We start from the raw sequence: 25,320 nt of genomic DNA, 5'->3' as shown, positions 1-25,320 counted from the left end.
AGGTGAGTATAATAACAATAGAAAATAGGATGGTATATATGAGTGCGGTGTTGCTAATGCTTCTTGTGTAGGGATGTATTGAGCTTGGCAAAAAAGATGGAAGCTTAGAATTCAATGGTGAAGAAGTTCCATGCATGTGTTACACATGATTGCGGTCTGTCTTCTGAAAAGGCATTGCAGGGTTTTCGAGAAGATCACTTCGGCAAAGCATTTGTGCGATGAAAGTCAATCATATAGGCCACATACAATGGAGAGGAGTAGCCACACCATGCATATACAATGCGATGCGTAATATACATGTATTGAATAGTTATGTTATATGCGTATGTATGATTCATATTGTATGTTTTGGTCAATTGGAGTCAATATTGTGTGTTGTCGATGATGAGTGGGCGTCCTCAAGAAAAGCTCAGGAGATTCGAGCCTCGAGAATCCAGTGAGTCACAGAGAGAGGAGAGTGGGATCAATCCCGACAAGTGGATAGATAAGCTCCATGGTAAGGATTCGTGGAGAGGCTCTCCATGGTTCTTGGACTATGTCGATGGTGAGTTGTTTGAAAACAAAGCGAAAACATACAATGGTAAGTTCTATATTTTTTATGCAAAGAACGTAATATTTGTTGGTGTTTAGTGCCCTCACTGTTGATTTGATTTGCAGCATTGCATAAGAATGCGAGGGGAAAGGTATGTTTTTTTCAACTACTATGTATTACATAGAGCATTGTTTTGCATACAACCAATTTTCACTCCTTGGTGAAATAGGATGCAAGAACTTCTCACTATAGCCACATGCAAAATGAAGGATGAGGACATGGATTCACATTGCCTCTTTTAGGAATGCCTAACTAATGACACATTAGTTAACCATGGATGTAAACCGGAAAATTTCTTTGGATCCATGGAGGGTGAAGCATAAGCAAATTGGAATGCAATGCGCCATGTGTTCAATGGTGGTAAGGGCAATGTGATGGAGGGATGAGAGTGCCTTTGCCTATTTTATCGAAAGCAAAGTATGAATCAACACACGGTCAAGTATATAGTCGCTCCTTCACAAACATCATGAATCAACACACAGTCAAATATATAGTTGCTCCCTTGCAAGCAACACATAAAGAAATGTGTGAGAAGTGAAGACAAGTACTATCTAAGGAGGTAGTTGCAGCCAAAGCCCGATTGATACGACAATGGTGGCGACTAGAAAATTGCATGGACAAAAAACTTGCATACATGTATTCATGGCTAAGTTGGTGGGAGCTCTGCAGTGCCCATTAGGATAGCATCATGACCTTTGTTGAAAATAGTACGGATGGTCTCAACATCCCGTGGATAGATTGTACTGAAAGAAAACATGGGAGTTGACTGGTAGGAGAGGGATTCAAGAGGTGGACATCATTGTATGAGGCATGTACCACTTACTTAGCAAATGGACTTCTACAAAGAACAAAGGCTATTTCATACTTGTAGGGAAAACATTTAGAGAAAGGTGGATCCTTACAAAGACTTGTTGAGTGGTTGAGTAATCGACCATCTCATGTCATATGCCTCGTGAATGAAGCTATGATGGAACCCTGTGCGACACGAAGCTCTTAACGCTAGCGGGTGACAAGAAAACTTCTCAGGTTTTTAAATAGAGGTGATTAATGTTGAGGATGATTCAACTCATCGATTGGAGTATAATTTAGTCACAAAGGATCGATGGCCTGGTGGATGGCCAAGAAAGATAAATTTTGCAGGTAAAGGGTCGTCAAACACACCTGCTCTGCAAAACTAAAAAATACCCCAGTCTCTCTCCTTCTCTAGCCCTTGCACGTCCTATGCTTTCTCTCCGTGGCTCCCTTGTGAAGGAGTACGAGCGGAAGTGCGACGCCAGAGAGAGTGCGAGAAGAAGAGCACGATGATATGGTGAACTCGCTCTACTGTAATGTGTAGAGCATAGTGAGTTTGTTTTTACAAAAGAATATGTGTACATACCTGGTGGCCCGCCCACTTACCTGGGCGACCACATTGGGCTTTATACCCCAACAACCTCCCACTTAAAGTCCAATGTGGTACTTTAAGTGTGAGAGAAGCTACTATACAAGCTAATATACAAGAGATGTAGAGAAGTGATGTACTACCCTACACCTAACTGCTTGCGAAAATGCGCAAAGCTCTCTGAGGGAAGTCCTTTTGTAAGTCGATCAGCAGGATTTTCTGTGGTGTGAAATTTGACAAGCTGAAGTTGCTTATCCTCGAGCATTTCCCTGATGAAATGATACTTCACATCCGCATGCTTTGTCTTTGAGTGATAAACTGGATTGCGAGCCAATTGTATAGCACTTTGACTATCACAATATAACACATGTATCTCTTCTTTGATTCCCAAATTTGTTACTAGTCGATTAAGCCAAATTGATTCTTTGCATGCCTCTGATGCTGCAACATATTCAGCCTCTGTAGTAGACTGAGTAACACAATCTTGTAATCTAGAACGCCATGATACTGCTCCACCAGCCAATGTAAAGACATGCCCTGACGTAGACCTTCGGTTGTCTAAGTCACGTGCATAATCTGAGTCTGTAAAACCCTTTACACTTAGCTCCTGACTCCCATAGCATATACGCATACTCTTTGTAGCTTTCAGGTATCTCAATATTCCTTTCACTGCCTCCCAATGTTTCTTGCCTGGGTTTGACATGTATCGACTTACTACTCCCACTGCAAATGCAATGTCTGGGCGAGTAGCAATCATTGCATACATCAAACTACCCACTGCAGACGCATATGGAATCTTATCCATTTCAGCCTGTTCTTCCTCAGACACAGGACAATCTTGTTTGCTAAGTTTCACATATGGTGGCAATGGAACACTCAGTGCCTTTCCCTTCTCCATATTGAAACGTTGCAAAACCTTGTCAATATACTCTGTTTGAGATAACCAAATCAACTTCTTTGATCTGTCTCTCTCAATGCGCATACCAAGTATATGACTTGCCTCACCCATGTCTTTCATGTCAAACGATTTTGCCATCTTTGACTTCAAAGCTGAAATTTCTTCCAAGTGCTTGCCAGCAATCAACATGTCATCCACATACAAAATAAGGATCAGCCAACTACCATCCTTAGCCTTCTTTGTATATAGACAGTGATCGAACTCACTACGTTTGTAGCCTTGAGAAAGCATAAACTTGTGGAATTTATGGTACCATGCCCTCGGTGATTGTTTTAAGCCATAAAGACTCTTTAACAACTGGCATACCCAATCTTCCTTGCCTTTCTCAACAAACCCTTCTGGCTGCTGCATGTAAATTTCCACATCTAAATCACCATGCAAGAACGCTGTCTTGACATCCATTTGGTGCAACACCAAATCTAATATGGCAACCAATGCAAGAAAGCATCTCAATGTAGTCATCTTGACCACCGGAGAGAAGACTTCATCAAAGTCAATGCCTTGTTCTTGCTTAAAGCCCTTGGCAACAAGCCTTGCTTTGTACTTTGGCTGACTATCATGAGCGGTGATCTTATACCTGTAAACCCATTTACAAGGTAGAGCCTTTTTGCCCTGTGGTAATTTAACTAGCTTCCATGTCTTGTTTTTATGCAGAGCTGTCATCTCTGACTGCATGGCCAATTGCCAATTCCCGGAGTCCTTCATTTGCACTGCTTCCTTGTAACATGAAGGCTCATTGCAATCAGTCAACATGACATAGTTCATAGATGGAACAAACCTATCAGGAGGTCGGTGACACGTCCAGATCTACGCACAATAGGTGGCTCAGGCTCAACCACAACCTGTGGTTCCACTCTATCCTGTCCTTGCTCCTCTTGAGCCCTGACATTTTGTCTTGCACGTGCAGGTCCATCTTCTTGGAAGACAACTCTTCTAATCTCCTCAACCCTCTCTGGTTTAGAATGATATTTGGATTCATTAAAGTGAACATCATTGCTGCGGACAACCTTTCTGGATTCGGGATCCCAAAGTCTGTACCCCATCTCACCAGAATTACCATAGCCTAGAAAGATGCACTTTCTACTCTTTGGCTCAAGTTTGTTCCTAAATTCCTTTGGAACGTGAGTATATGCCTCACAGCCAAAGACTCTGAGATGCTTGTATGAGGGCATTTTGCCTGACCATACCATCTCTGGCACTGAATCCTTCTGCAAAACCTTGCTAGGAGATCTATTTACAAGATGAACAGCTGTTGATACAGCTTCAGCCCAAAACCCATTTGGCAGCTGTGCATTAGACAACATACTTCTGACCTTCTCTTGTATGGTCCTATTCATCCTCTCAGCAACACCATTTTGAGGAGGATTGTAAGGAGCAGTAAGTTCACGTTTTATACCTTTTGACTCACAAAAGTCCTGAAAGGCCTTTGAAACATACTCTCCACCATTGTCAGTGCGTAAGCATTTAAGCTTCTTGCCACTCTGATTCTCCACAAGTGTCACAAACGTTTTGAAAACACTAAACGCTTCATCCTTGTGCTTGAGAAAGTAAACCCATACTTTCCTCGAGTAATCATCTATAAATGTCATAAAGTAAGAAGCTCCCCCTAGAGATAGGTTAGGCATAGGTCCACACAAATCACTATGAACAAGTGCCAACTGTGTATCTCTTCTACTGCTTCTATGCTTATGTGGCTGCTGTGTTTGCTTACCATACAGACAATGTTCACAGAATTCAAAATCATTAAATGAAAAGCCAGGCAAATAACCAGAACGAGACAAGATTTCCATTCCCTTCTTGGACATATGTCCTAACCGGCTATGCCACAAAGAAACGTTCGGCTGCTCGGTTACATTGATTACATTTTTAGAGACATTTGATACATAAATCATGTAAAGTCCTCCAGACTTTACTCCATGTGCTACTGTCATAGAACCCTTGGATATCTTCCACATGTTCTGTCCAAAAGTGGTGACGTAGCCAGCATCATCAAGTAAACCTGTGCTGATCAAGCTCTTTGTAATTGCGGGAACATGTCTCACATTCTTCAGCGTGAAAGAAGAGCCATTCTGAAACTTCAATTGAACATCTCCAACACCTAAGATCTCACATGTCTGCCCATTGCCTAGCCGAACATGATCTTTAGTGGTCACATAAGAGGTAAACCACTCCTTGTTTGGAGACACATGAAGTGATGCCCCGAGTCTATAATCCAGTCACTCAGTGCATTTCCATCAGATGCTGTAAGAAGAGCTGAGTCCATTGTATTCTTCAAGAAGTAGATGTCTCCTGACACTAGACTGTCATCCTCTGCAACAGTGTTTGTCACATTTATTTCTTGAATCTTCACTGAGGACTTGTTCTTCTCACCATGGTCTTCAGCTTTCTCTTTGCCTTTTTCTGCTTTCCATTCTCTGCAGTCTCTTTTCATGTGACCCTTCTTGCCACAATGGTAGCATTCTATGTCACTCTTGCCTTTAGCACTGCGGGACTTGCTACGAGACTGATTCCTCTTTCCACCTTTGTACTTTTCTTTGGTCCTTCCCCTAACAACTAAGGCTGTTCCTTTGCCTTTGTCCATTGTCTTTCTATTGGTTTCTTCAGTAAGTAGACTTCCTTCTACACCTGCTATGTTCAAACCATATGGAGGTGCAGAATTCAAAGCTGTGCGAAAAGTGTCCCAACTTTCCGGCAATGTGATCAACAAGAACATAGCTCTAATAGGTTTATCAAACTTGACACCTTGAGCTGACAACTGGCTATAGATTGTGTTGAATTCATTCAGATGATTGGACATAGGTGTCCCTTCTTTCATCTTCAAGTCAACAAGCTTCTTAAGCCAGTATACCTGTGAAACTGCACTCTGCTTCTCATAAAGATCACTCAGCTTTAACCATGCGTGATAAGCCGACATCTCGTCTGCTACATTGAAGTAAACGCTTTCTGCCAAAGTCAGCATAATGGTAGAAAGTGCCAATTCATCCATTTCGCTCCATTCATCTTCGTCCATATCTTCTGGTTTTATCCCCTTGAGCTTTATAGGTTTTATCTGCTTCTTTTGTACCAACACGTGCCAAATCTGCTTCTTCCACAATGGGAAATTGGTTCCATCCAGCTTCTTGATATTGTAAAGAGCAGTGTCCTGTGATCCAGCCATAGCTACGCTTCACAGTAGTTTACTTTCCTGGGAAAAATTCGGCAGAGTTTCCCCTGTAAACTGATCTCTGAACCAATATCAACCTGTCAAATGAACTAAGAAAGCTTCAGATTCTGCAGAAATTTTGGCAGAGTCTCCTTTGTAAAATGGCTCTGGTGTACTAAAAACAGACCAAAAAACAGCTCCAAAAACCACTGTCTCTCTAACACTGTAAGTTGTGGGTAAACCTGTCCTGCACCTGTACTGTCTCTGACTGTCCTGTCACTGTCCTGTAAGCATAGACTGCGACAATGCCTCAAGGGCAGTAAAGCAAAGGTGCAATCCCAACTGTCTAACTCACAGTCAATACATCCTAGCTGCCTATCTAAGGGTGCTCGAGGGATCGCTCCAAGACCTGTATCACCGAAAGGATCTTAACATTCGAGAATCCCCCAGCTCAATAAAACCTCACTCGACCCTCAACAAAGGCTGCAGTAAATCTGACAGTACATAGACTTCCCACAAAGTCATACATCCACAAATTTCCCACTATATGCTGTAACCGCTGCGGCGGTTGTTTGCTGCGTGACTCACAGCCACCAAACCCTCAACAAACATACATCATCTCTGACAATACATCCCATGTGGAAGTACCTGCAATGTCAGGATGAAATTTGGAATATCAAGCAGCAAACACAAGCTACTTGATGAACTAGTGGATGTCGCCTACAGTCTGTGTGTAGATGCGCCCGTGTCGTATGTGACACGCCTCCAAGAACTGTGAGCAGTCCTTTGATGTGTAGACAGCCACAAATCAACACTCTGGGAGTGTCGATATCCTCATCACCTGCAGTCGTAGGCCGAAAAACCCCAAATTTGCAGAGTCGGATTTGCACCCGTCGAGACCATGTAGTCGAAAATGGCCTACGCAGACCTTTGTCGAAGCCGAACGGTGGCCGAGATGACCTCAGAATGAAATTCTGACAACACCTAGTCCTTCGGGCTTTACCACGAGATTTGGGGTCGTGTCTTCGCCTGTCGAATTTCACTCCAATCTGAGTTGGTGACTCTAGCCTCCTGCAGTGCTGCCCCGAGCCTCGATCTAAGCTCTGATACCAGTTGAAGGAGTACGAGCGGAAGTGCGACGCAAGAGAAAGTGCGAGAAGAAGAGCACGACGATATGGTGAACTCGCTCTACTGTAATGTGTAGAGCATAGTGAGTTCTTATTAGGTTTTTACAAAAGAATATGTGTACATACCTGGCGGCCCGCCCACTTATTTGGGCGACCATATTGGGCTTTATACCCCAACACCTTGTGGCAATGACTTGGCTGGAATGCAACGCTTCACTCTCTAGCCTCTGCATCTACAGATCTCTTCAGATCCCGAGCCAAAGGGCCTTGAGTGGTGTGGATGATGATGGGCACTTCGTGATGCTATTTAAAGAGAGGTGAGGGTGATTTCCCCTCACTTAGCCTTGAATCGGTTCTTCTCTTTCATTTTGTGAGTTAGGGTCATTGACTGCATGTTGACTCCTTGTCTACAAATGTAAATCATTAAGAAGGGCGATGCTCCACATGTCAGTGGCATAAACAGACATTATTTTTTGTGCTATTGTTAGCTATTTTTTTAATTAAAAAAATGTGTCTCTCTAAGTAGCTTAACATTTGATCATGGTAGCTTTTGCCATACTGGCTGAGGCCAAAACGGTGGTTCCTTTTTTGATTTGAAAAAATACCATCACTGGTTGGAAAAACTTAAAACTGCTGAACTATTTCACTTAGGAATGTTGCATACTATTGATAACCGTGCAAAAATACTACACCGCTTCTTAGGTTGGTTATTGATGATTATACATGCGTTACTTTGGCATTATGCTCCGTATAAGTGGTGCATTTACTAATTTTTGATTGAAAGGTTTTGCTAGACCAGGCTTTGTTTGCTTCAAATTCTACATAATAGATATTAAGATTAATTGAGCAAATGTATGCTCCTTCTCTTTGGTTCCATATAGCAGAAAATTTCCAGGGTTTTTTCTAAGTGATGTTGGTAATCTAGGTGATGTCGGCCATCTGCTTGCTTGGAATGCTTAGTTGATATGGTGCTATTAAGCTTTCCTACTTATGTCTTGTTGATAGAGTTAAAAACAATCCACTTTTCCCCTTTAGGATTATAAAGGGTGTGTGTTATTTCTACTTGTCATTGCTCATCTGCTGGCTCGTAATGCTTAGCTGGTTTGGTGCTATTAAGCTTTCCTACTTATGTTTTGTTGATAGACTTAAAAACGATCAAATTTGTTGATAGACTTTCCTACTTATGTTTTTGTTGATAGACTTAAAAACGATCAAATTTTCCCTTTAGGATTATAAAGGGTATGTTTTATTTCAAATCGAGCTAAACTATGGTGCATACTTTGGTTACTATTGGTTCATTACTTGCCCGATGCTGGGTTGGTATCCAAAATAAGAACTAAAAAATGAAAAATAGCCGGTGGCTTCTGGCTTTTAAAGTTTTAATAGTACTATGAGTTTTTTTAATTAAAAAAACTGGTTACTTTGGAAAATTTAATTGACATTATGGCTGCTTCTTGTATGGCTTGGGAACTCATTTTTGTTGGAAATTTTTGGCGCAAAAAAACATGTTTTAAGTCTATGAATGAAGCCCTACTGTATGATAGGTCTAAATTTGGGTTCGTTTTGGATGGCCTTAGTTCTACAAGGATTGGGCTGGTGCCTTTTTACCTGGCTATATTGAGATTTCTTAAAAACTGCCACTTGAGACTTTTTGAGTAGTAATTTAATGACTGTTATCAAGACTTTACCTAAAATAACTGACATCTAGACATTTTAACATAGAGCTTTAAGTTGATAAACTGAATAATCCAAGAGCATAAGGTATGATTAGTCAAAATATACTTAATTTATTTGATAATGGTTTCACCACTTGAATCAGAAGAGGGTGATGACTTTCTGATCCACATAACAATAAAAAAAAATATCTTTGTTTGCAGTAAGAAAGTTGCAATGAATACATAATGTTTATAAAAAAAGGGGGGGGGGGGGGGGGGGGGGGTTCTCTCTGACACTTGGATCATAAGGGGTGGTGGCATTCTGATCACAATGAATAAACTTTAAAATTAAGGGGAACTTTTTGACACTTGGATCATGAGGGGTGGTGACTTTCTGATCAGTACCAAAACATATGGATATACAATTTTTTATTATATACTTAAGGGTCTTTTTGACACTTGGATCAAAAGGGGTGGTGGCCTTCTGATCATAATAAATTACTCTAAAATTAAGGGGAACTTTTGACATTTGAATCAGAAGGGGTTGTTGCATTTTGATCACTATCAAAACATATGGATATACACGTCATCTGGATTATATATTTACTCTTTGATTGGCTGTTAGTCTTCTTGATACTTTGCTACATGTGATACTCTAAAAAGGATAGTAGTTTTAAGTAAAAAGTTTTTAAGTAGGACATGGATAACAACTGATAGGTTTGTTGACACCTATAATACGTATTCAAAGCTAACAAATCTATTGTCTTGTTTATATGGATGCATGTGAGAATTCTATCTTTACTTATGAGCTTTTTGACTTTGCTGGTGTTTGTCTCACTGAAGAACATACCTCCTATACTTTAAAGCAAAAAACTCTTTTGGCTTATCTCTTGTACAAAAACACTAAAATGATATTTCATTCTTAGTTGAATGTACAAAAATAAATCAAAGACTGAGTCATTTTTGTACTAACTATTGTCCATAGTCTAAAGCAAGCTATCTTTTGAACTGATAAGTTCTTTTGTGTATAAGTATTAGTTTAAAAATAGCAACACACACGTCCTAAACACAAGGTTTCCCAGTCTACTGGGTGAACAAGATGTTGGCTTTAGATATAGTTTGATCTATAGTGCTTTGAGGGACCCACTGTCTATAAGTCCTGTTTAGGTTGACTGCTGTTAGGCGCTCCATTTTAGACTATAGGTCGGATTCCTGCTCACGGCTATCATAGTCTTTGGACATTGCTAGTTTTAAGGTTGTAGGTTAATTCAAAATTACTTACCCTTGTTCTAAATGATTCTTTCAGGTCCAAATTAAAGACAAGATGACTGCTTGAATGAGGGTGATCCATGACCCTTTGAAACATGCAAATATTAAGGAAAATATTGAGAAATATTTAGTGGACCACCCATTACATAAACCCTCTTCTCCCAGATCTAGAAGATAGGAAAGCAAAAATAAAAAGATCACTTGGCCCAAATAATTACAATCTAACCCCTTACCTTTTTTTGTACAAGCCCTATCCCTTTCCCAAGGGCTTGAGTTAGCTCAGAACCTCATGTTGCTAGTTCCCTTGTTCTCTGATGTATTAGCGATTTGGATGCGTCACAAAGTATATATGATTCTATCGTGACTGCTGACAAGAAGTCTTCTATCTTACACATGTTGTTCTTCAATGACTGGGTCAAGATTTTGACTACTCTACAAAAAGATTCAGAGGATGGTGTGGCTACGATCTCTCTATACGTCTCCAAATTACTTGTATTAGCTCAACAATATAATCAAGATCTTGCTCATTTTTTTTATTCTCGTGTTGAACTTGCCAATTTTCTTTAAAAGTTATGTGGGCTTTATCCTGCCTTCATTAGTACTTCCGCTACCCCTATTGTGCCACAAACTGGTGGCCTCTTCTGTAGAGACATTGCTACTTTGGAAGATGTAAAGGAATTCCAAAATAACTTATGCACTCGCAATGACTCTACCCTCCTAGAAATGGTCCCAAAGGTTTCTAAAGTGTTCCCGTTTGTACCTGTCAGACAAGTCAAAGTGGAATCCTTTGGAGTTGACCATCAACTTTGGATTTTCCCTAGCAAGGCGTTTTTCTCACCCATACTCAGTCAGATCTGATTATACTTGCCACCCTACCAACAGCTATTGTGGATAACTAATGACTGAAAATTCTTAAAGGTGACCAATTTGTGGACAAAGGATACCTTATAAATGTTGGAATTAGGGTTGCAGAGAAAGACACAGAGCTTGGAGAAGACGAAGGAAGCTCAAGGCACACAATAGAGAGTGTGTTACTTAGTGTGCAATGAAAACATAGATAGCCCTAGAGTGATGGGCGTATATACAATGCACGGGGAAAAAACCTCCTAAAGACGAAAAAAATGCCCCGGCGGTCCTAGCGTGTTCACACACATCACTACCACATGTATATGGTAACAAATCCCCCCTGGAGTGATACGGTGAACGAGAGCTGGCACATGAGTAAAGGGAAGTGCCATGCCCTGAGGACAAGATCAGTCCACAAAGGGGAGTAAGCCCAAAGCTTTGCGGAAAGCTTCAAGCTTCTCACGAGACAATGCCTTTGTGAAAAGATCTGCAAGGTTGTCCTGTGTTGGCACATAAGCCAAGGTGATCTCTCCCGCTGAGAGCCTTTCCATGACATAGTGGTAATGCACCTCAATGTGCTTTGTGCGAGCATGAAAAACTGGGTTCCTCGCAATTGCCAATGCGCTCTGACTGTCAGTGTAGATAGTGTTGGTAGTGTCCTGTCTAACACCCAAATCAGCCATAAGGCGTCTGAGCCATACACACTCAACCGTAGCTGTGAAGACTGCCCTGTACTCAGCCTCACAACTCAAAGTGGCCACAGTAGGTTGCTTCTTGCTCAACCATGATATACATGAACTGCCAAGCATGAAACAAAAACCACTTGTGGACACTCGCGTGTCAAAACAACCAGCCCAATCTGAGTCCGAAAAAGCATGTAAGTCTGGCGGCAATGATCCCCCCTTGGGATAAAACAAGCCAAGATGTAAAGTGCCACTAAGGTAGCGGAAAATCCTCTTGACAGCCTGCCAATGCTTAGACCCTGGGCTATGCATAAATCTGCTGACCTGTGAGATTGCAAACTGAATATCCGGCCTCGTGTTGCATACATAAATGAGGCAGCCAACAGCGGTTTGGTAAAGAGTGACATCAGCAGGATCGCCATCATCATGTAGACTCAACTTCAAACCTGTTTCCATGGGAGTGGCAATAGGTTTGCAATCCTCAAGTCCAAACTTACATAGCAATGTCTCTATGTAACTTTTCTGACACAAGGCAATACCACCATCACACTGCTTAAACTGTATACCCAAGTAATGATGCAGCAGCCCCAAATCTTTCATCTTGAAAGTAGCATTCAAATCAGCCTTAAATTCAGCAATATGTCTCTCATTTGGTCCAGTGATCAGCAAATCATCAACATAAAGAACCACAATGAGAAGTACATCACCCTCACGCTTTACATACAGTGTGCTTTCTGTTGGACTATTACGAAAGCCTCGTTTAACCAAATGAGTGTCAGCTTTCTCATATCAAGCATGAGGAGATTGCTTCAACCCATACAAAGCCTTCTTACATGTGCACACTTTGTCCTCTTGTCCTTTTATGACAAAACCGCGAGGCTGCGTTACATAAACTTCCTCAAATATGTCACCATTCAAGAAAGCAGTAACAATGTCTGATTGATGTACATCCCAACCAAAATGAGCTGCCAATGCACATAGAAAACGTACAGTAGTCATACGAAAAGTGGGAGCAAAAGTCTCTTCATAATCTATGCCTTTTTGCTGTGCATAACCTTTTGCAACAAGTCGAGCCTTATGGCGATCGATCTCACCATCCGGCTTGCGTTTCAACTTGTAAACCCACTTTGTACCAATGGCCTTTTTTCCAGGAGGCAAATCACATAAAGTCCATGTGTCATTTTCTATAAGTGCATCATATTCTGATTGCATGGCAGCCATCCAATTTTCTGAATTCTGTGCTTCATCAAAAGACAGAGGCTCCTCAACATCATGTAAGCTAGACACAACCAAAGCATAACAATCTGATGCATAAGATGCATGGCGAGATCATGAATGAGTACGACTAGAAAAGGTGCATCCAATTTACTATCACGCAAAGTGTGCACTAGCCATTTTGGCATACCTCTAGCCTGCTCATTTTCAGCCCGTTCCTCATCAAGTACATCATGTACATCTGCATCAAAAATAGGCTGATCTAAAACATTTTCAGAAACCCCCATAGGCTGTACATTTGCCTCATGGGAACTTACATTTGTATTTCCACCACTGAAAAGAGGCAACAAAGTGTCATAAATGTCCTGTGAGCTTACATTACTGTCTCTAGTACATGACAGCAAGGGCTGAATAGAATCTTCCACAAACACTACATCCCATGAAACCAGAATACGTTTTGTTTGCGGATGATACAACCTGTAACCTTTGCTTTCAGCACTATAACCAACAAAAATACATAGGACAGCCTTATCATCCAATTTTCTGCGCTGCACTTGTGGCACCAAAGCATATGCCAAACATCCAAAAACAGGCATGTGCTCAATAGAAGGCTTTCTATCATGCCATGCTTCTTATGGAGTAATAGACTTCAAAGATTTCGTAGGACACCTGTTAAGTACATAAGTGGCACACATGATGGCCTCAAGCCAAAAAGAATGCGGTAAAGCTTGACTTTTGACCATACATCGTGCCATTTCCGTAAGTGACCTGTTTTTCCTCTCAGCAACACCATTTTGCTGAGGTGTATAAGGCACTGTACATTGGTGTTTTATCCCACGACTAGCTAGAAATGCATTAAATTCATGAGACATATACTCCTGCCCTCGATCGGAACGGAGGGTGCCCGTAGTACATTTTGAGACATTTTCAGCCATTGCCAAAATTTTTTTGAATCACATAAAAACTTCGGACTTCGCTTTAAGCGGAAATACCCATGCATGCCTGGAGTAATCATCAATGAAAGTCACGAAGTACAGGTAATTGCCCAAGGACGGAGTTTGCATGGGCCCACAAACATCACTATGCACAAGCTGCAACCTGCACGTGGCCCGAACTGAACCATCGTGTGGAAATTTAGAACGCTGCATCTTACCCAAAATACAGCCTTCACAAACATGTTTGATAGGTGCTTCAAGATGCGGCAAAGAAGCAACCATATCAGATTTCTGCAAACGTAGCAAACTGGCAAAATTCAGACGACCAAAACGTGCATGCCAAAGTTTTGCATCTGAAATAGCCCTTGAATCTGCAACAGCATTTGAAAAATTTTGTCCACACTTGTCATACAAAGTGAGCTTATACAGCCCACGGCACAAAAGGCTAGATGCAACAATTTCATCACCAAAACTAAGATCATGAACTGTACATCTGTCATCCACAAATTTGACTACAAGTCCAAGTCTAGCAAGTGCGGATACAGACAAGAGATTCTTCTTGATCCCAGGTACATAAAGTGCATCAACAAGTGTAAAAGAACTGCCATTAGCAGCAGTAAGCACAATCTTTCCAACTCCCTGAACTGGATAAGAGGCATTGTTGGCACAAGTGACTGAATTCCCATGAGGGACAGACTCGAGAGAGGTAAAAAATTCACGATGTGAGGTAATGTGCTTTGTAGCACCACTGTCGAAATACCACACATGTGAATCTGCAGCAACTGACAAGCATGCATCATGGACAACAGGATTGTAAGTGCACTGTGCGCTAAAAGCCCATTTCGCATCAACATCAGCAACACAGTCTCCTTTCACAGAAGACTCAACAATGGCTGCATTTGTAGTGGAACCACCCTCTTTCTTCTTAGCCTCTTTGGCCTTCAACTTAGGACACGAATTGATCAAGTGATCATTGGCTTTACAATAATGGCAACACATATTCTTTTTGCCGTTATCACCAGAATTTCCAGACGAATTGCTGCCAGCAGAAGTATTAGGAACAGAATTTTTGCCACTCGCAGCAGAACCATAAGAAGTGGCTGCATTGCTGTTACCACCCTTTCTTTGAGAAGCAATAAAAGCCTGTTCAACTGCACGCTGTCTAGTCCGATTTTTTCTGGAGAGTGACTCTTGCAACGACAATGTGCATAATGCATCAAACTTGACAACTTCTGGATTTCCTTGGGTCATAAGTCTCCAAGTTCTAGCAAAAGTCTGGTAAGAATTTGGTAAGGCATGAAGAACAGTCTGCGCAAGGGATCTGTCTGAAATAACCTCACCTGCACAAATAAGTTGCTCATTGATATCCTTGACACTAGCAAGGAAAGTGTCCATATCATCTTCCTCATGCATAATCTTCGACTCCAGCTCTTTACGCAGCAAAGCAATTTTAGCCTCATTGCGGCTTGCATAAAGACTTGTTAGAATATCCCAAGACTGTTATGCAGATTTTGCTGAACGGATGTGAGGCACAATGGTGCGCTTCACAGACAACGCAATCAATGCATGAGCCTGCGCATCCTTAACATCCCAACGAGCTTGTTCTGCCGTAGGCAAAACAACTCTAACAACTGCAATCGTTGCAGCAAGACCTGCAACATCCTCAACATCGCCTACATCCTCAGAACCAGGACGTCCATCAATGCCCTGCACAATGTTCCAGACACCCTTTGACACAAGAAAATGTTGCATCATATAAGCCCACATAGGGTAGTTGTCCCCATCGAACGTGTCCTCAACAAGAAACATCTTGAACACATCTGTGTTGTTGTTGTTAGCCATGGTAAAAGCTGCACTTGATGTGAAAACTGCCCGAAAATAGGAGAAACGGAGCGGGAACAACATGTGCTATATAGCACAAATCGTAGAAGACTATAAGGCATCTGTTATGCAGAAAACGACACTGAAAAAAATTCTGCACAAAATGACGAAATAGCCTGTGTAGTACCGCCTGTAGTGGAAACGGAGGCCGAAATGAGCCCCAAATCAAAATTCTGAGCAGACCTGCGAACGCTTGCCAAAGCTCACTGAAATCGGAGAAAGTGAGCAGGCGTGTGCTGGAGCAGTTGGCGACTAAGCCCGGGAGGACGTGACCTGCTTTGATACGAATTGTTGGAATTATGGTTGTAGAGAGAGACACACAACTTGGAGAAGACGAAGGAAGCTCAAGGCACACAATAGAGAGTGTGTTACTTAGTGTGCAATGGAAAGATAGATAGCCCTAGAGTGATGGGCGTATATACAATGCACGGGGGAAAAAACCTCCTAAAGAAGGAAAAAATGCTCCGGCGGTCCTAGTGTGTTCACACACATCACTACCACATGTATATGGTAACAATAAAGGCTCCTTTCAACCTCAATTTTGTTGATCAAGCTAAATGTGCCTCCAATGCTGGTCTTTATATCTGCACTAAAGGCAATATGGAGTTTGTAAAGAGCAATCCTTACTTCTACACCAAATAACAGTGGAATGTCTCAACCATATTTAAAATGTGCCTGCAAATTCCTCGACCCTAAGGCAACTTGTGACTCTAGAATTATGTGGTTTGACCATGCTATTGGTATATTCTTAATCATTTGGAACAACTATTTCCTGAGAAACCTATGACTTTCATTTGTCTCTAATTTGCTCTTGGTTGGGCAGGCAAGCTAGATCCCTTGTTGTAACATTTAATGCACTAGTAACTTGTGTGTAGCGGAAATTGATAACATAGTGAGCATTTCATTAAGAACAAGTTCCTAATGAGCATAGAGAGAGTACTTAATTGAGAAAGAAACATAGCAATTTACACCTAGATAATTTGGCATTGACAATACTTGAAAAGAGAGAGAAATAGAACAAGTGACAACAGTTGAGGACCGGATTTACATGGAGCCGATTCCCCCTCCATAAAGGCTTTATATTATAGCTTGACAAAACTAGTTCCTTGACAAAACTAGTTGGTGTAATAAAAATGGAAGCTTCATAAACCAAATTATGCTTGAAAACACACCTAGTGTCCCTAGCCTCAGTCCCAAGACCTCACACACCTTCAAAAATGGTCTTGAGTGCATTACTAGTGCATTAAATGTTACTAGTTTTACATGTAAGATAGGGGTATGATAGTTTTCTTCATTGAGTGTCGTATAAGCGTAGAAAGCGGGGTCATATTCCCTAATATGAGTCGTATATAGGGGTTTTATCAAGGTTGTCCGCTCGTAGAGGTGGCGTCCCATTTTATATATAGAGTGAATCCCCTGGGATTAGACATAGGTTTTCAGAGGGAGAAAAAGAGACTCACTTAGGGTGAGTTCGTTAAGTTGGGAGGGTTTACGTAGAAATTATGAGCAAAGGAGTCTTACAAAAAATTAGGTAATACTTATGGAAGGATTCCAGAGATTGGTTTGGATTTGATATAGCTTTGGGTAGAACAGTCAGGGATATGCACGGTACTTGTTTTGGTAGGGAGAAAAACAAATAAATTAATTTAGCGGTAGAGATTTATGGTAGAGTATTGACAACGGCGGTTAAGAGTAGTGTCGGAGGAGGTTTAGAGTCGTAACCAAAAAAGATTTTGCCCGTTTGTGGGGTACTAAAAAGGGTTTTCCCGTTCACTGGGTGCAAAGAAAAGGGTTGCAAAGAAAAAGGGTTTTGCCTATAAAGTGGGGTACACCAAGAGGGATTTTGTTTATACGTGGGGCACAAAAAATTGGTTTTGCTCGTAAGTGGCGTTCAAAGGTGATTTTGCTCATAAGTGGAGGTAAAAAAGAATTGTTTAGCTCATAAGTGGGGTACAAAAGATGGTTTTGCTCATAAGTTGGGTACAAAAAATTGTTATGCTCTTAAGATGGGTACAAAAAACCTCTGGATCATAAGTGGGGTACAAAAGCGGGATAGATAGTGACAAAGTATGGGTATACTTGGATATGGGGCAAGCGGTGATAAACATGCGCCGAAGTAGTATGATCCATCAACCTGCACAGAGAGTAAGGTAAAGACAAATGAGGGTAAGTTTGGGCAGGTTGAATGTCATTATGGTGCATAAGGTTTGTTTTTGAGGAGTGTATGTAAATGGGTTCTGTGGTCCAGCATGTGATGGGTTTATCTAAGTGGGAGAGGTTTGGAGAATTTAGGCAAGCTTGATGGATAGGTTTACCAATTGCCAAGGAGGGTTTAAGTTTTCTAGTTTCGGGGGTAAAAGGTATTTTAAAGATGGTTGGGGAGTGGTGGTTTTTTGTTGAGGAAGGTTTAATCAAGAGGTTTTCCCTTTCTAAATAAGAGATTGAGCTGAATACTTTGAGAAGCACTTGCCTAGGATAGCCTCTTTTCCTGAGTCTGATAAAAAAGAGATTCCTTGTGCTAAGGTAGTGTTCGAAGGAGCTTTCTCTCATAATGTATCTCCTAAGTTATGACTTGATGAAGGCTATTTTCTGGTGGGTAGGGTGCCAAGAGATCCATGGTATATAGTGGAAAGAGTTTAGAGGTTTTTGGAAGCAATTAGAGTCTAGGATGCCATGGGTTAAAAATTTGGGTCCCTTGAAGAAGTGGATGTCTAGGATTGTGGCTTGATTGGTAGAAATGGAGGGGGTGATTTTAATGTGTTCAAGCAAAGTTCCCGCATAGGTGTTGAGGACGACTGTTAAAGATTCAATGGGGCCAGTCCATATTCCAAAGGCATCATCAATGAATCTTCTGAGTATGCCAGGTTTGGGTCATTAAGAAGTGGGGATTGGGATTCTAGGTGGTAAAGGAAAAGACAAGCATAGACCACGGCAAAATTGGATCCCATTGCTGTGCCTTTGATTTGTTTGAAAGTTCTATTATTGAGACTGATGTAGTGTTGTGTAAGGATGAGGGTAGAAAGAGAGATTATGAAGTTGGTTTTTGGAGGATCGAAGTGTTTACAAATGGTTGTTTTAAGAGCAAGGAGTCCTTGGTCTATTGGGATGCTAGGATAGAGAGAGTTTATATCAAAAGTAAAAAGGAGAGAATTTGGTGGAAAATGGGTATGGTGTAGGCCTTTGATTAGGGACAAGGAATCTTTTAGATGTTGTTTGTAACTCAAGAGGATAGGGTATAGCTCTATGTGTAACCATTTTGATGCATTTTCCAAAAAATAGTCATTGTAAGCACAAATAGATCTAGCAACAAGGGATGGTTTATGTAATTTGGGGAGGAAGTAGATTCGGCAGGGTTTGAAAGGTTTTGAGAGGGGTGCAAGTATGAAGATACGTCGTTCCATAGGGAGGAGGGTGTATCTGTGGATGATGGCAAAGAGGAGAGAGGCTAGGTAGTTGTGAGGAGGTGGGGTGGTTGGTTGATAGGTGATGGGGTCATTGAGTTGTCTAAGTGCCTCATTCTCATACCATTCCTTTGAGAGGATAGTAAGACCAAGGTTTTTGTCGGCGGGTTTAATAACAATGGAGTTATCGTGTGAGAGAGATTTGAGGGCTAGATGTACAAACTTTGGAGGTTTAGAGAAGGAAGTGTTGTAGCTATCCAATTTATGTTTAAGATGCAGTTTGTTAAGTTCTGTGATAATTTCTAGAGAGGGATTCTTTTTGGGTGGTTTCCAATTGGGGTTGGGTAATTTAAATGGAGAAAAGGAGGAGGCTTCTTTGGTTTTGAAGAAATCTTTAAGTTGTAAGCTTCTTCATAAGGTTTTATGTGCTTCTAGGAGGTGTTTGGGTGTAGGATTGGGAGTGTAAGGTCCCTCCCTAAACCCTAGAGCCATTCAAAAAAAAATTCGGCTTAGAAAATAATATAGAAAAAGTAAGACCGAAAAAGAAGTTATACGGACAGCGAGACTTTACTTCAGAATGAAAAGACAAGGATATTTCAGATAAGAAATTACGTCATCCCTATATTTTTCCTTTAAGATTAAGATTATTTATATTTCTTTGACAAAAGCCGCGTGGGAACTGATCTAGATCGAGAACTAGGAGAAAAAGGGACTAACTTAATTGAAAGGTAAAGTTAAGAGATAAGAACTAAGAAGAAAATTGGGGTCCAATAGCATTTGAGAAGAGAAATGGGGTCCAATAGCATTTGAGAAGAGAAATAGGGTCCAATAGCATTTGAAAAGAGAATTTGGGGTCCAATAGGAATTGAGAAGAGAATTGGGGTCCAATAGGAATTGAGAAGAAAATTCCACCCACCATTTCCTATATAAGCACCCTCTCTCCTTTGTATTTTTACACACATATTGCTAAGCTACTTGCATACTTGCCATGCTCAAGACTATGCTTAAGTAACTCAAGGTTTCCATTAAACCTTGCTCTTGCTCTCTCCCTCTCTTGAAGGCCAAACCCTCAACTCTCTTCCTCTCTTGAAGGCCAAAACCCTTGAGGGTTTTGTGAAGAAGCTCCTCTCTCCTTCCTCTTCACCATAAATCCCTTCCTTCCTCCTTGAACCTCACATCTCTTCAAGAAGGACTTCAACCCCACACCCCTCTTGCTTAGAGGAGGTAATCTTCATTTCTAGTAGGTTTAATTAAATGTGTTTTAATACTAGGAAGGTTTATGTGCATCATTTTAGGTTTAAGCTTTAATGGAAACCCTGCAATTAGGGTTAAATGATAAGAGTATCTACGCATCATAAAGTTAAGCTTCAAAGGTAGATTTGTACTCGTAAGCTAAGCTTTAATGGTAACTTTGCACTTAGATGTAAGCTTTAGTGATTAACTTGCATTTTTAGGTTTTAAGCTTTAATGGAAACCTTGCAATTAGGGTAAGTGATAAGAGCATCTATGCATCATAAAGCTAAGCTTCAAAGGCAGATTTGCATTTGTAAGCTAAGCTTTAATGGTAACTTTGCTCTTAGATGTAAGCTTTAGCGATTACCTTGCATTTTTAGGTTTTAAGCTTTAATGGAAACCTTGCAATTAGGGTAAGTGATAAGAGTATCTACGCATCATAAAGTTAAGCTTCAAAGGTAGTTTTGAATTCGTAAGCTAAGCTTTAATGGTATCTTTGCACTTAGAAGTAAGCTTTAGTGATTACCTTGCATTTTTAGGTTTTAAGCTTTAATGGAAACTTTGCAATTAAGGTTAAGTGATAAGAGTATCTACGCATCATAAAGTTAAGCTTCAAAGGTAGATTTGCACTCGTAAGCTAAGCTTTAATGGTAACTTTGCACTTAGATGTAAGCTTTAGTGATTACCTTGCATTTTTAGGTTCTAAGCTTTAATGGAAACCTCGCAATTAGGGTCAAGTGATAAGAGTATCTATGCATCATAAAGTTAAGCTTCAAGGGTAGATTTGCACTCGTAAACTAAGCATTAATGGTAACTTTACACTTAGGTGTAAGCTCTAGTGACTACCTTGTATTTTAGGTTTAAGCTTTAATGAAAAGCTTGAAAACTCATAAATTATAGGATGATCTTCTAGCTTCCTAAAATGGAAAGCTAGGTACCATAAGAAAAGAGTCGTTGTCTAAGCTCGATAGAAGAAGTTCAATTTTTGGTATTGAAGAGTATTTCTAAAGTTTTCAATTTCAAGTTTGTTTGCAAATACGAGATGGGGGAGATAGGGGATAACTTCGCGGAATTGATCTCCGTGTTGTTTGAACCGAAAACTCTACAAGCTTCCATGGAGATGCCCCATGGATGGCAAAGGATTGTAAAAACCTGGGAATCAATAAGACGGGGATTGAACTTAAAAAAAGTTGGCATTTCCGAAGAGACATTAACCATCAAATGCCTATGGCAAAAACTCGCTTGTATTTTCTAAATAAACTTGGCTGGTAGATAATTAATGAAAGTAGGAATTAAGGTTGATAAATGAATGAACGTGAAAATTACCAACTAGGAGTTAAAAAGGAATCTCGAGAGGTGATAGAGATAGCCCATTGCAAAACATAGATTTAACTAGGAGTTTTGAAGATTGTCTGGAAATGACCGGAAACCAAGATGGATGTTCTTGGGGTCAATTTCATTGAAAGGCCGGCCCATTGAGAGGATACTCTTGGGAAACTTGTCGGAGATTGGCCCTTTTCGGCTAGGGCAGCGTAACCGGAAAGTTGTTATACCTAGGTCATTCATGCCCGAGGGATAAGGGATGAATGGGTTTGTTTTATTTTTGCCCGGCCGGGTGAAGTACCCGCGGTATCTTATTGGAAATCGGCCATAATCCGGGTATGTCCTGATGCCAATAGTTGGATGAGAAGGTTATACTCAGGGAGGATCATGTGAATTTAATTAAGAAAATTTGTTCGACTTGGTTGCTTAAAAAGGAATTGGAAAGGCTAGGAATATAGGGGCTATCCTGTGCATCTGTCACCAGATGGTGCTATACCTCTCGAAATAAAATGCTTAGGAAGGAATGATTAAATTACTTGATGAGCCTTTCCCAAACACTTAATTCTGGGAACTATTGTGAAGGTGATACCATTTTGATGGCTTGTAACCGATTATCTTGGCCTGAATGGGGAGGTAAGATGAATTGGTTTGAAACTAAATGTGTTGCATGATTAGTTAGGAAACTAGTTACAAGCTAATTATAGCAAATAAAGGAAAGGAAACGAATTAAAAGTTTCTAAATAAAGATCTGGTGGGAAAAACCAGATGAATTTCCCTGAACGAGGGTATGCAACAGATTGCATGCTGCTTGTTGTTTGATGATGTTTGATAGAGTACTGTCTTCCTGAGTTTGTAGTAGTTAAGTACTACCTCGGGAAGGGATTTTCATGAAATGGGTGGGTGGATCCGGAGGGTCAGATGGCTGGATGTTGATTTAAAATTTTTATGTTAAACGCTAGGACTACGTGGGATAAAAAATGGGTAATCGGGGACGAGCGAGACCAGGTAGGATTGCAAGATCCCTCTTCTTAGGGGAAAGTGATAACTGGCGTACTTGCTTGTCAAGAAAAAGGGGTTATCGCCATGAACTAGGGGAGAACAAGAAAGCAAGAGCAGATCCTCAAGTTAAAGATCAAGAGAATCAAAACTAAGGACCATGATTTTGGGTGCAGAAAGCTGTCAAGGACATATTGATTATGAGAAGCGGATAGAATCATTGAATGAAGGGATGTACCCCCTTGGGTTGGCATTCGAGATAGGCCGGAGTCCCGTCTGAATATCGATCCCAAGTGGGAGGGATACCTGCAGATAGATCTACGTCACTCCCTGGAACTATCTGGAGGACTGAGGGAGGTGAGTAGAGTCGAGTCTGGGTATGGCCCTCACAAGTGGTATCAGAGAAACAGAAGGATGAACCTCCTTGGGTTGGCATTCGAGATAGGTCGGAGTCTTGTCTGAGTGTCGGTCCCAAGTGGGAGGGATACCTGCAGATAGATCTACGTCACTCCCTGGAACAGTCTGGAGGACTGAGGGAGGTGAGTAGGGTCGAGTCTGGGTATGGCCCTCACAAGTGGTATCAGAGCCTAATGTTGAATCTTGGACCTTGGAATCTAGAATTTTGGATTTAAGATTAATGCATGAGAGAAAAACAACTCAGTCTAGCACCCAAATTTCAATGATATTACAAAATGAAGTTTTGATGTTCCAATAAATTATTCAAAAATTTTCAAGATGGCTTGGGATATGCCAGAAGAAATTCAACGGATTATCTATGAGAGGATGGAAATTACGATGCTAGAGCAAAGGCTCGCTATGCTGGAACATTTTAGGAAGCTCATAAATCTCTCATTTATGAAGGTTGGAATTTATCAGGATTGGAAGATTACATGGAATGGAAAGGATGGCATTTTTGTTTACATCAATACAATGAAAAATTGAGTACTTATCCATTGAATTGAAGAAGTCTTGTTGAGCACAAGAGTTGCGGATTTTCCAAGTTTTCTATTGTTAGGACTTCATGAGAATTCAAGAGTACTGTAAATCGTACCAAGATAATCTTCAAACAGAAGGATTTTTTTGATCAAGTGAGGAATTGGATTGCCAAATTGCAAATCATAAGAGTGCAAGTGATGACCAAGTGTTTTTTTTAAGTCCGACCAAAAGAAATCCCTTAAAGATGGGAAAGTGCTCACAAATTCTACGGATCATTCAAAGACTTGAGAAGAATAAGAAAACAAACTTATGAGTTAGCCAAGAACTTTAAAGTGGGAATCTTTACTCAAGATTATTGTAGACGAAAGATCATTTGCAGAAATTAAAATTACACAGTAAAGAGAAGTCATTAAAAACTCATTGGCAATTGAAGAAGAGAGACTGACATTTGAAGAAAAGGAAATACTGACAATACCCAATTTTTTCAAAAAGGGTTATTTCTTCAATTAAAGCCAAAAAGGATTACAAGGGAGGCAGGAAGTAATTACAAAGAGAAGCAAGAAAGCTTACAACTCATGAAGATCCTCTAATATATGGTCACATAACCAAGTATCACAAGCGCCACACATGTTAGGACGCTCACCCTCTGGAATGGTTCTACGAGAAACAGCTTGAGCAATTTCTTGGGTATGAGCGGAGAAGAAAAAATGACCTCTAAGAGGAAGACTCCAGATGGTATCAAGGCAAATCTTAGAATGGGGAATAAACTATACAAGTAAGAAAAACCTTGTGGAGAACCCAGGATCTCGTGTACTTTTGACGTAGTAGTATCGAGGGCCAAGTCCCAGAGCTTCTGTAACCATAGCAAGTCGAGTATTGTTGCGAAAATGGTCTCTACCCCGGAGAGTCACTCTTGTGAGATGTCACCATGTCTTCCATATCGTCTTGCTGATACAAGAATTTGGATGAGGAAAGAGGATATCTTTGTATTGCTCTCAGAACTGTCTTTTAGTTGCCTCATTTGCACTCTGCAAGTGAGAGATGCATACAGGAAGAACCAAGTCTTCTTGCCAAGACGCCATCGGATAATAAAATGACTAAGTTACAAGAGAGTGAAGATCGCAAAAATAAGAGGATAACAAGTGGTGCTGATAAAGAAGAGATTACCGGTATCTTATAAAAAAGAAGTAGCGTATCGAAGAAGCCACAAACATGATGACTTATTCAAAAAGATGGCTTATTAAGAAAGATTTTCCATGACTCCAATATTATATTAGCAGATTTTTGGGGGATGAAGAAGTGTAAGAGAGAAGTCAAGCTGAAAGCGTTAACAAGAAGTTAAGTCGCGAGACGTATCCAAGAAGCTTCATCAATTACGTATTTTATTTGAGTTGAGGACAGCTCTTTATTTTTTTGTTGGGGAGAGATGTTGCCTTCAATAGACTCAAAGATCTCTTGACCAGCAGTCCTGTCCTCATCAACCCTGACTAATTTCACTCCTTAGCTCTTCTTTACCCGAGGAAGTTCAACAACAAATTTAGGTAGACCCCTATTTTAGACCTCTTCTGCAAGAGATTCAAGCTCAAAAGCCGAGGGAGCATTTTGCTGACTATACCCTAGCAGATGGTCTTCTTTACTTCAAACAGCGGATGTGCATTCCCACCAGTTTGCGCACCCAGATTTTAAAGGAAGCCCACGATAACCCATTGACAGCTCATCCTAGGTACCATAAAATGTTTGCTACCCT

The 25,320-nt window shown here is 40.7% G+C and overlaps 1 pseudogene; it reads right to left on the bottom strand.

Moving 5' to 3' along the window:
- Window positions 1-10,705: 10,705 nt before the first annotated feature.
- On the bottom strand, window positions 10,706-15,645 carry LOC147462987 (uncharacterized; annotated as a pseudogene).
- Window positions 15,646-25,320: the final 9,675 nt, after the last annotated feature.

The sequence above is a fragment of the Adiantum capillus-veneris genome, chromosome 2, assembly GCF_014529385.1.
Source record: "Adiantum capillus-veneris isolate H3 chromosome 2, ASM1452938v2, whole genome shotgun sequence".
Classification (NCBI taxonomy): domain Eukaryota; kingdom Viridiplantae; phylum Streptophyta; class Polypodiopsida; order Polypodiales; family Pteridaceae; genus Adiantum; species Adiantum capillus-veneris.
This window is presented reverse-complemented; position numbering and strand designations above follow the sequence as displayed.